Genomic DNA, 12,848 nt, shown 5'->3' with positions numbered 1-12,848 from the left:
CATAGCTGGCGAGGAGAGGGTCATGCGCTTTTAAGTACTGGTCCAAAGATAGAGACAGTTCATGAAGCGTATTTTGAGCCTGCGCCAGTCCCACAGGATCCACGTTTTCCGAGGTCACAGGGGAGCCAGGGGAAGGAACACAGGAGGCCAGGCTCTGTTTTAACTCTCTAAGGCGCTGGGCCTTAATAAGGAGTTCTTTACGGAGCTGTCTTTCAGACAGAGTTAGGCCTATAAAAAGGGACTGGGTTTCAGGTGGGGGCAGTATTTCAAACAGGAATCGGTTTTCAGACAGCATTTCAGACAGGAACTGTCCTACCCTCACCACAGCAGGGTCCGTTTGTGGGGCTGAGCATACTCTAACGGACGTGCTCGCCACAAACCGTGACCGGACCGCGGGGCTGAGGTGGGGATGTGAATACACCGACCTTAGACCACGAAGCCGGTTCTGGATTGCGCAGTTTGTAGTCAATCGTAGCCGGTTCAGGGTCAGAGAAGGCAGGGTAATCCATAGACAAGCCGAGGTCAGAGTTGGAGACATCAGAGTAGTTGATATCCAGGCTGGGGTTCGGCAACTGGTAGGTGGGTTCGAAGCGCTTCAGCGTAGCAGCTGAAGCATGGGAATGGCCTCTCCACGAGGAGCGGGAGCGGCCCATGATTAAGGTCTCTGCAAGGGGTGAATGCAGCAGCCCTCAGGAACAAGGCAAGACTAGCACTGGGGATCCAGTGCTTCAGTACAGGAACCAGGAAGCAGACCTCTTCCTGTGGTGATTGCAGCAGGTCACAGGAACAAGGCAAGACTAGCACTGGGGATCCAGCGTTTCTGTACAGAAACTAGGAAGCAGACCTCTGCCTGGGGGGAATGCAGCAGGTCTCAGGAACAAGGCAAGACTAGCACTGGGGATCCAGAGCTTCAGTTCAAGAACCTGGAAGCCTGGGGTGAATGCAGCAGGTCTCAGGAACAAGGCAAGGCTAAGGCAGGTGTGTTTGTGGCAAACACAGTTACATCCAAGTGAATCTTGGTTTATGCTCAGCAATGAGGGAAAAGGAGAACCCAGTATAAGAAGGGCAGATAACCAATCCCAAGACAGGGGTGTGTTGGAATTCCTCCAATGCCAGAGCAGAGAGACAGAGCTGCAGTGATTGCAATCACATGTGATAGTGCTTGCAAATCAAAGGGAAGGTCTGTCTGAGAGCTCACCAACTCTGCAAGAGTGAGCTCCAGCCAAAACCAGGAATGGATTCCTTACACACATTAAGAATCTTCATCTTGGCATCACACCTGCACAGTGAAAGTGTTTGCGGTTACGGTAAGCATGCTCATTTAGATGAGGCGGGATCAAGGCAACATGGGTGCAATCGATTACATCCATCACACATGGTAGCCCGGCTACGGTATAAAAGCCATTTCTCAGTTTCAGCCATTCTCTCTGCTCTCTAGGAAAATGAATATAATTCCTAGCGCGTCTAGTGCACATAGAAACTGGCTAAAGGCCCGCGAGAATGCCGACTGCGAGACCCAGCCTACTATGCCCACAGTTGTCTGAAAAGACACAGAAGCAAGAAAATGTAATGAGCATAGCATTTTAACAACCCCAGGGACTGCACGACCTCTGGCTGTTACAAAATCTAAATCTTCTCTTAACTCTTCATAAAGAGCTATCATTGCTGCTGAACTCAAGCGATATATATGCTAATCATTTTTTCCTCAGTAAGCCCTTACAAAAGTGTGCGTTCAAGATATAAATGTGGATGGGGCCCCACTTCTCTCCCCTCTCCCTCTCCTATACTGTCCCTCTCCTCTCCCCTCTGTCTCTCCTTCAAAGCTAGTCTCTCCTTCTCATCATAATATATCTAATCTCCATCTCTCCATCCGCCCTCTCTACCTCAAAGTAAGTGTTCAATTGGCATCCTTTAAGTAGCTATGTAATTATAGCACGTGACTTCAATAAATGAAAGGTGTTAAAAAAAATTCATAAACTCCATGTGTGTCTACAAAAAATGAATATGTGTTAATTAGCCATTCTAAATTATTATAACCTGATATTTTTTATAACATGTGACGTAAATATTCATATACCTTGGTTAGCTAAAGTAAAACAGCTCTTTATAATGCCACTAATTGTCACGTACGCAACAGTCAGCAATAGGAGTTGCATTTTGCGATTAAGGATAATTGGTACTAAATCATTGATGCATGTTGACGTGTAAAGTTGCATTTCAAGTTAACATTTTAAAAAGAAACATGTGTTTTTTCAATTCAATATGTGCATCAATACAATCTGCACAATGACAAGTGATTAGCTAATCTCAAAATCGATCTGTTCTCCTGTAATCGATTGCTTTATCAGGGTTATTACATTTGCTTATTGCACAGCATTGTGGGTAATGTAGTCCTGGAATCTGATTGTGTGGGCAGTTGCTAGATACAATTTCTGCACAGCTAGAGAGTGGGCGGGGGTCAAGAGCCAGAGCCTATTAGAAGGTGAAGGGGGCTGTCACTTTGTAAATAATTCCTACATTAGAAACATTCCAAATTTATTTAAATATTTTTTTTTTAAATGCTACAAATATTTTCAATTAGTACAGAACTGATGTTTAAAAAAAAACGTAGTACCTAACAAGATTTCATAAAATATTCTATCACACAGTTAATATAAATATCCTTTTTGTTTTTCCCTTTTTTTTTTTACAACAAAATTAAGTGGGTATTAATTTCTTGTTGATTTTCACTCAGAATCCAAGGTAACCACACCTTCTGAAAATCTGTGTAGGTGTCGTTATTAAGACTAACCATTTTTTCCATGTAGCAAATCTGCCAGACTTTATTTTTAACTTTGGAAATTGAGGGAATAATTGTTTGTTTCCATACTGCCGCTAATCTCCCATCTCTATTTTCTGTACCCTTCCCTCCCCCCCCCCATTTTTTATTTTCTTCATTCCTCCCCTCTCCCTAAATTTTTTTAATAAAAATTAAGTTAAAAAAAAAACAAAAAAAAACGTAGTACTGTATATTGTTTCAACTGCTGCTTTAAATTCACACACAAAACAGAAATATTAATTTAGTAAATAATTTTTTGTTTACATATGAAAGAATCTTGGGAAAAAAATATGTCTATTCACCATAGTACTAAAACATTGCACATTTATGACACAATCTAACATGTATTGAATACGTTACACATGTTGGTTCAAGGTTTACATGTATGTAACCTGTGACAACATATGTCAACACTGTTATACAAATTAAAATAATAAGTTAAAGGTGCTGCTCAAAGTGACGTGTTGAATTTTTTTATTGATTTTATATCATTACATATGTGCATCAATACTAGGTGCACACTGACAATTGATTAGAAACGTTGCAGATCTACAAATTCATCATGTACTCGTTCTACTGTTCGGGTTATTAATATATTTTACTGAATGCATTGTGGGACATTTAGTCCATGTAGATAATATGACTGGCCAATTACTAGATACAACTGGTACCGTGCTAGAGAGAGGCCGGGGATGATAAAGACAAACCAATCAGAAGGGGATGTAACTTTGATAATGCTTTATACTGTACATTATAAACATTGTCAAATTACATTCAAAATGTATAGCATGCTTATTTTTGTTAGTACAAACAATTTTGTCAAAGCACAAAAAGTATGTATTTTTCTTTACAAACATGTTTGATATTGTCTGAACTGTACCTTTAAGAGGCTACGATAGGACTATCCCGCGACCCCGCTGAACTGAAACATTCATGTACCCCGTATATAAGCATAACATCAACAAGTCATATCTTAACACATAAATAACGTATGCGGTGACACTATTAGGTCAATAAGGTAAACACTTATATTTATTACAAATTGCTCTTTTAAAGACCACGTAATCACAAATACAAAGTAATATGTCTCAGCTCCATAGACGTCATGCTTAAAACATACTGTATGTTTACAAAAAAACATTTTTTTTTCTAAGTCCCGTCTCGCCGCTTATCGGCAGTTTCTCACCACCTTCTTGCCAACTTTTCCTGGCGAGGCGATTTGGAGAGGAAATCTCAATTCTAGAGCGGCTATCAGCCTCAATAAGCTGATCGGGGCTACAAGAATTGAGCGAGTTTGAGAAACTGGCGATAAGTGGCTTATCGCTGCACGTTTGGCGATTGTTTTTTTCTCGCCAAAAAAACTTTGATTTTTGCTCTTATCGCCGGCTTATCGGGGTTTACTGAATCGCTGGAGGCAATTTTGGCGATAAGTGGTTTATCGCTGCTTATAGCATGAGGCCTAAATCTTTGTGTTGAATTGGCACCCCGTCCTCCTGTCCTTCCTTTATTATTCGTACCCTTCCTCCAACTCACCAAGAAAAAGTTTATATAACAATGTAAACTGTTTTATATATATATATATATATATATATATATATATATATATATATAACAGTTTACATTGTTATATAAACTTTTTCTTGGTGGGTTGGAGGAAGGGTACAAATAATATATATATTATCTTTAATAAAAATGGTGAGATTTAAAAAAAAAAAAAATGTAATTTTATTATAGAATATTATTCTCTTACCATAAATATATCAATATATTCTGTACACATTTTGCCCATCTAGCATTAGTATGTGATTTGGGAAGATTGAAAGACTTTTCCGTAGAAAGGGTTCGGAAATAGGTGCCCAATACATATATTTTAATGGTATCTACACCTATCCTTTACTCTCTAAACCAGGGGTCTCCAAACTCAGTCCTCAAGAGCCACCAACAGGCCGGCTTTTATGGATATCCCTGTGTTCAGCACAGCTGGCTCAATCAGTAGTTCAGTCTTTGAATGAGCCACTGATTGAGCACCTGTGTTGAAACAGGGATATCCATAAAAGCCGGCCTGTTGGTGGCTCTAGAGGACTGAGTTTGGAGACCCCTGCTCTAAACCAAAAACACAATTTAGGCTAGAGAAAGGTGCACAGCATGTTCAGGATCCTGAAAGCAAACAAGTCTTAAGAAATGAGCTTCTTCTAAAGAGTATTAAAGGAAGAATGGGGAAGATGGCTCAAGATCTAAAAGGGATCAAACACAAGAGGGGTGAGGGAACAGCAGAGAACAACAGGGCTAGGTATTATAGAGGGTGAGAGAGTATGCATAGGAAGGAATGCAGTGGTAAGTACAGAAAGGATATTTAGCTGAAGTGCCACGACAGGCAAAAGTAGCCCGCAAGCTGGACCAAAGAACACACAAGGCCAACACAGTTCACATGACTGTTTTGGACAAACCAGATGTGAATTCAAGAGGAGGTAAATAAATCTGAAGTTGGACTGGAATCAGGCACAGAAGTATGTTTCCATAAAGCAGTCTCAGAATAAGCGGCTAGCCTTTCTTCTCAGGCTGGCATCAGGTTGTGATGTCAGAATATTAATATGAACGGATCAACTGCATACAAAATAGCTTTCTGTAACAGGTGAGATGGAAAAGCAGAACTGAAATTAGTACTCACGCACAAGACAACGGCAGGCTTAGCTTTTTAAACATTGTCTCAAAGCAATTCAATTTAATTGACTTGTATGTTCTGTAAATTGATTATTCTATTCATTTTGTGATGCAACTTCATAGATATATATTATTAGGAAGAGCAAAATATGGTTGAATTAAATTTGAGTTTTCATCCATAAAATATTTCTAATAAATCAGTTAAGAAGCAGTTATTATAATAAAAATGAGAAATTGGAAAAAAAGCTATTGATATTTATCAAGCAACAACTTGGAGCTTTTCGCTAACTATGTAATAGACAAGCCATTTACAGTATATCCTACAATACATTCTTAGTGATAGCTGAAAAAAATGCATATACTGAAACCTGGCCTAATTTCTAAGAAAATACACTAGCTAAAGGAAAATTACTAGGACTTTTTAATTGGTACAGAAAAATTGTAGATTTACACATTGTTAAATAAATTGCAATTACTAAAATGAAGAGTAGGCATTTTTAGACAAGGTTGGGAGAATTAATTATGTTCCTTGCCTACAAAACTTACTTAGCATTCTAAACATTTGCATTGTTGTCCAAGGTAATACATTTGATTAAGCCCATATAAATTACACTGTATTAACCAGTTTAATGACTCAATCAGCAAGTACCATTGGACTGATCTTATTTACTGCATCACTGATCAAACTCATGCCTAAATATAATGTACAATAATTTTATGAGAAAGGAAATGTTTTATGATTTCAAAGCATCTTTTTATTCACTAATGCCCTTAAGACAAACTTAACTTCAGATTTATTGCTTTTATTCTCTAGGAAGATTTTATAGTCAATGGAGATACTGTCATTTTAGCTACACGTGCATTCAAAGCTTACACACATACACATTTTTGTCATAGGTTATTTGAATATATTGGAATGTTTTAATGTACTATTCAGAATTATAATGAATCCCTTGATGATCCAAAACAGATATATCTTCAACATTTAGGATTCAGGGTGCACTCAGAGTGCAGGTGACCTCACAGATTTGGACTTGTTTTGGGGGAAAGAAGCAGTGGTAAACAATTCCTTGCTGCCTGGGTAAGATCCTAGTTGATATTGGTATTTTCTAATCCATGTAAGTAAGCTGATACTTTAGAAGTAGTAAATATTTGCTACATATTGTAATTGTATTAAATGTCTATACACAGAAGGAAACACAAACTAAAAAAATAATATGATGTGGTTAATTATTGGTGTTAATTATTTCATTTATGTATTATTATTATTATTATTCCTCATGTATGATCTAGATGCCTTACTACTCTCTTCATTCTGATCTCTGATTGTTTATTCTGTCTAATTGTTTCTCCCCACCCTCGACCTTCTTTTCCTCCCCCCTGTCACTCTTATTCCTTACACCCTTGTTCTTTTTGGGAACCTACCACTCATCCTCACGGACCATTAAACATGGAGAAACATCACAATAATGCTTGTTATTGCTGGGTTTCCACCTTAAGTCAAATCAGCATGTTGTCTGTAATTCAACTCAGAAGGCATTATGGGCAGGGTTGCAGTTTAGAATTACCCAAACTGCTGGAGTTCGAGGGGGCTCTGAGTTTAATTTTCCAAGCTCTAAAAATAATATCATGGGAAATTCATTAAAAAGAATATGTATATCATTTTGTACTAGAACTATCATTGAAATACACCAAACAAACAAGCCCCTAAAAAGTGAAACACTGTAGAGAATAATTGGAATAATTACATGTGTGTTTCCAGAATGAAAAGTTGTGTTCGGGCCTTAGTTGGGGGGAAAATAACAGATAGGCAGAATTTATAATCACATGTACACCTCATCTGATTTTATTCAAAGAATATTGTGTGGTCTGAAGGCTCTGTCCAGTGTGGGGTACATTTCTAAACTAGATCTCCTTGTTAGGATTAGGATAAGAATAGTGTAGCTATCATTGAGGTTGGATGCATATGTTCACCATTTCTGCTTATGTTGATAATCTTATGTTTCTGAAACACATCTATAAAATTACCAGATGTTAGGCAGTCAGGCTGGATGTGTGATAACTGGTCATAAACCAGGGTATACATTTGTATTGATTTTTCTGACTCATTTGTGTACTTTAGTCATTAACAATCATTAACAGACACTCACTAATGACCATTATTGATCAATAATATATATATTGTTCTTCAGTGATTATACCCATTAAAACTAGGAGTTCTAGCTTGAGAGAGTCACAGCTTTTACTTTTTTTTTTTTTTTACCAAAAGGCACATTGGGCGTATGTATTATGGGGAAAGTGGTGCAATTCCTGAACACAAACATTTCTCAAGATAAAAGAAATAAACATTTGAACATTTTTCTTGGATAAATAGGGTGCCATTTTTTTTTTACATACGGTAGAATAGATACTTTGAGCCAACATAAATAAGGCTCTGTATTATTGTCTTGGAACCAAACTATAATGTCATTGAAAATGATCACAGGCTGTCTAATTTACTACTGTTTCATTTCCTGCTCCTCGTTACAATTAATTACATTTGACCAAAAATGTAAATATCCAAGGTGAAGTTAACAACACAGTCAGTGGAAATCAGCATCACCATTTACATTGGACCAATAACAATGTAGCAACAACCCATGTGGTAAAATTTCAACAAATTCTCATTTTTATTGGACAAAATATTAGCATAGAGACCATTTCCATTTCATTCTGCTTGATATTTTATCAGCGGTAAACAGCCCATGTTTTAAAATGTATTTCCTATGTAGGCATACACACAAAAACAACATTTACTTATACTTCAACAGCACAATTACACAGGCATTCAATTAAAAAATGTAAAAAAAAATCTGGTGGGATAAATAAAATATATTTACAAATAATTTACTGACATCTGATTCATTATTCAGACCTTGACAAATTGTGTTGTTTAAATTAAAAATCTGATCGACTTTATTTGTTATTAATTTTATTTCCATGTCCCAAATCAATCTTCTCAATGTATTTTCAATGCTTGATGATGCATATATCCACACATATTGTTTGCCAAATTAACCATTTAATTAATATAGAGCATAATTGGTCCTGTAAGAATTGTAAACCATAATGTGGTGCTGTAAGTGCTACCTCTCACTGAATTAGGCAATGAGTTTTGTCAAGAGCTGTGGATACAGTATTTTGTCAATGACCCTGTCCCAATGAATCACACTTCACATTACTATACTATACTTCTCTTCTTTACAACATTACACACCAAGTAACTAACACACTAGTATTTCCCATTGCAGTCTCCGACCAAATTCATAGTTTCTCTCTGAACAGGATCAGCCATGTAAATGTAAAATTTCATTAATCCTTGGAGGAAATAGTTTTGTAGAAGACTGATAAATTTATTGACTTGGAAAAACATTGCGGTTGTAATAAAATTGCTTGTATAAAAGCCAATTACCTGTTGTATTTTATCTTAGTAAAGTGTTTCAGAACCATAATTCCTTGAATTTTAACAAGGGAAGTAGTTCAAATCTGAAAAATGAAAAAATATTTGTACTTGGATCTTTCTTATTACCAGCAGTTCTTATTTCATAACACATTAATGTACAGAAGTGTCAAATAGAAAGCCATTTTGTGCATAAACATGTTTTATGATTTGTAAGTTGGGAGTACTGTATTTGAATCTTGGTTTATTGCAGTACTGAATAAAAAAAGTGCTTATATCATCATAAATGTCATGTCTTGTGTTATTAAACTAAAATCGATTCAAATTTTATAAGAAAATGAGTACTAAAAACACTGAGATTAGCTTTCCTCCCTTTTGCTTCACAAAATTGCTAGTGGACATGATTTATCATTCTTCTTGCATTTACACTACTGTACTGCATTAGATTATAGTGGCATCCAGTTTTAAAATATGAAAACCACATATTTTATAAGATAGCGATAAATCAGTGTAGAACAAAATGAAAATGCTCAGGAGATAAGCTATTTTGTTTAGTTGTTCAGTACTCCATCTGTTTTGCTGTACATCGTTTACAGTAGGTTGTCTTGATTACACAGATGTAGATAAGAATGATCACAGCAAGGAGGACACATTTAACCACTTCACTTCTCATGTATCCAGTAACCAATAGCACAAACCTTGTAGTCCAGGTATTGGTATTACTTGAGTGTTTTGTAGATAGGATACTTTTATGTGTTTACATTTGAAAATAGGTTTATAGTTTATGTGTCTCTTTCCGTTGGCGGAATGCTTAATCCCTGGCTTGATTTCTACAAATCCGTCCATGGGTTGCTCGAATCCGTGGAGTCTAATGGTAATAATTATAAACAATCTGCAAAATGCGATTTACCCTTTTAATATTGATTTGCTGAAATCGCGGACCAAAGAAACCGTCTGATCCGCTGTGGATCCAAATTCACCCAAAACATTCGCCCATCTCTTGTTACAGGCATCAGTCAAGGTCACTCATTAATCGTGTTACCCACATCATTGGTGAAAAGGGCAATCCCTTTCCCATACAGTTAAATCTTGGCTTTACGCGTGAATACAATATTTGATTAAGGAAGACATTTAGATTAAGATTAGATTACATTGTTAAATTATTTACAAAATGTTGGTTTTTGGTCAGCTACCAGGGATTTTACCTTTCCTCTCATAAATATTTTAAAATGCAGTCCTACAATATGTAATAATTGTACCAAAATATATATCATACATGAATTCCAATTAATTTCCTTTTCTTTGCTACTGTGATCACGTTTCAGTGTAAAATCATCCATTTAATTTTAGTTCTCGACAAACATGGATTTAAATTTTTTTTTATTTTAAAGGCTTTATTTGTAGAAATGAAAAAAATGTCATACTGCATTATAACGGATTGCAGAGTAATTGTACTCTACTGCGTTAGCACACATAGCGTATAAAAATAATAAAGAATCAATCAATTTTCCTTGCAATCTGCAAAGCAAATGTATCCAAAGGTTGTTTTGATGAGTCAGCGCGGATTAAAATTAACCAAATCCATTTGCAGATTTTACACTGCCCATCTGATTTTGAGGGGAAAATGCGAGAAAATCCAGGAAACAGATTTGGGCGGATTCATCCATCTCTACCTGTAACAGCTCATATTAATGGGTAACAAAGGGGTTACCCTTCAGAAGAAATTGCATCAAGTGTAAAACATGAACGCATTAATTAGAGTGCCATAAAGAGAGGCGTCATCTGAGCAGCCGATGACAAAACCATTTATTCTTGACACATTATGGTCTAGACAAAATATTTAAACATTAACTTCATTAACTTTCAATTCTCCAGTTCTCTTTAAAACAAATAACTATTGTGGGACTGCATCCAACCCAGAAAGGATAACACAATGGCATTCACCACTCTATTACCAGGGTCCCGGATTACCCAGACATGTGCTATGGGCACCCGATCACAGTGGTGATGCCAACATATATTCTACAGACCATCCATTCCTACACTTTGCTCGCTTGGGGTACTTATGTCTGGTATGAATGACAGCTTAGAAACAAATGCTGGCTATCTTCACATACAATGGACACCTGACAAACCCAAGTGCTAAATGATGTTTGTTTGGAAGTTTAGCACAAATTTATTTTTACCTGTGTCTCTAAGTGGGGGAGTTTGTCAGCCATGTGTTTCCTCTACCCTGTTCCTGCCATATTCTTATAAGTGTGTCTTCCTTCATTTATTTTAATTGTACATTAATATAAATACAAAATGCTATAGTCAAGCACACTAAGAATGAGAAGGTTCAAAAGAATGCAAAAATAAGGTAATTTTAATGACATAAAGATGTCATCCTAGCATCCAAGCACCATCAGGGATACAGTACATAGCCAAAGACATATATATTGTGGCAGGACGGCCTCACGGCGGGGTCAGTAAGACGCAAAACACGGTGGGAAACTTTAAACTATAGTAGTTTATTAGCCACAACCAAAATAAAGTACAGGTGCACTGTCCCTTTAAAAACTACTTTCTAGAAATTAAAGCCTATTCCCGTTAGGGAAACTAACTCACTTCTTGAGCCCTTACTAACAGGGCAGCCAGCTAATCTGGTTATGCCCAAAACATATGCTACACATAGTATAACCAATAAGTAGAATAATAATGTCTTATCTGTGATGCAGCTCCAACAGCAAACAGGAACACGGTTCCGGGGAGCAGGCTGTGTCCAGCCTTGCAACAATCTTTATCTTTATCCTGGGTTGGGGTCCCAACTGGTCCAAGCTGGTCCCAGCAGCATAGCTCCTCGCAGGACTGGGGGACCAGAGCAGCAGCTACGGCTTCCTAGCCGGGAGAGGTCTCTCCACCCTCACGTGGAAAAACAAGCTCACCTTCTGTGAGCAACTTCCTGCTTTATAAAGCACTTGTTTCACTGATGAGTTCAGCCCCTGTTTAATCAGTCTTCAGCTCTGCTTTCTCTGTCTGAGGAGATTAACACTCTGTGAACTGGCAGCAGCATCTCTCCATTCACTGTTCCAGCCTACTGAGTCAGTGACTCTGTCACATATCCCTCTCCCCAGTGAAAAATTGTCCTGTGGAGCGGCCCGTGCACCATTCCCGTGCACCAGCATCTTTGTCAAAAATGTCTGACGTTGGCCCTTCCCTCCCCCTTTTTTTTTCTTGCCTTCCAATTTAGGCATTTTCTTTTTGGGGTAATTACCAGGCCATCTGGGCCTGAGGACTGGTACCTCACTATCTCCTTGTGTTCAGAGTCTCCTTTACCCTGTAGAAGAGCCTTGACCTCGGTCAGCTCATTGCATACACTCGCCAGTGACTGTTTGGCCTTCTCTTGTGATGACAGCAACGCTGTTTTAGCGGTGATGGCTTTTGGATCTTTCTCCATCAGCGTACCTTCAGTGTTGGGTTCCATAATATTTATCTTTAGTCCTTCAACTTTGTCAGGATTCTTATTAACCTGAAGTGCACCCCATGGCACCTCTCTTTCACTGTCAGCAGACTCATAGGCTTGGGCCTTTCTGTCTTGACTCTTTAACTTACTCTGTTGAGAGAGTCGCTGGACAATCTTTGCGGTATTTCGCCTCTTAGGATCACGGGCACACTTCCATCTCATTCGCGACTGTCTCTTCACAGTGGCTGCCCTCATGGCAAGCAATCCACTTTGGGTCCCCTGGGCACTGTAGTATGATTGGATTCTTACTGTGCTACTGCATCGCCACTTGGCCTTCGCCTTCCGTGCCTTGTGGAACGTAGACTGTAGTACTGCAATGGTATCACTGTCATGCTTCCTGGTGCGTCTCCTTTGCTTTATCTTTACCGCCACCTTTTCCATGGACTGCTTCAGTGACCCAAACGTCTGTCTTGACTCTGTCACAATTT

This window comes from Ascaphus truei, chromosome 4 (genome assembly GCF_040206685.1).
Source record: "Ascaphus truei isolate aAscTru1 chromosome 4, aAscTru1.hap1, whole genome shotgun sequence".
Lineage (NCBI taxonomy): Eukaryota > Metazoa > Chordata > Amphibia > Anura > Ascaphidae > Ascaphus > Ascaphus truei.
This window is presented reverse-complemented; position numbering follows the sequence as displayed.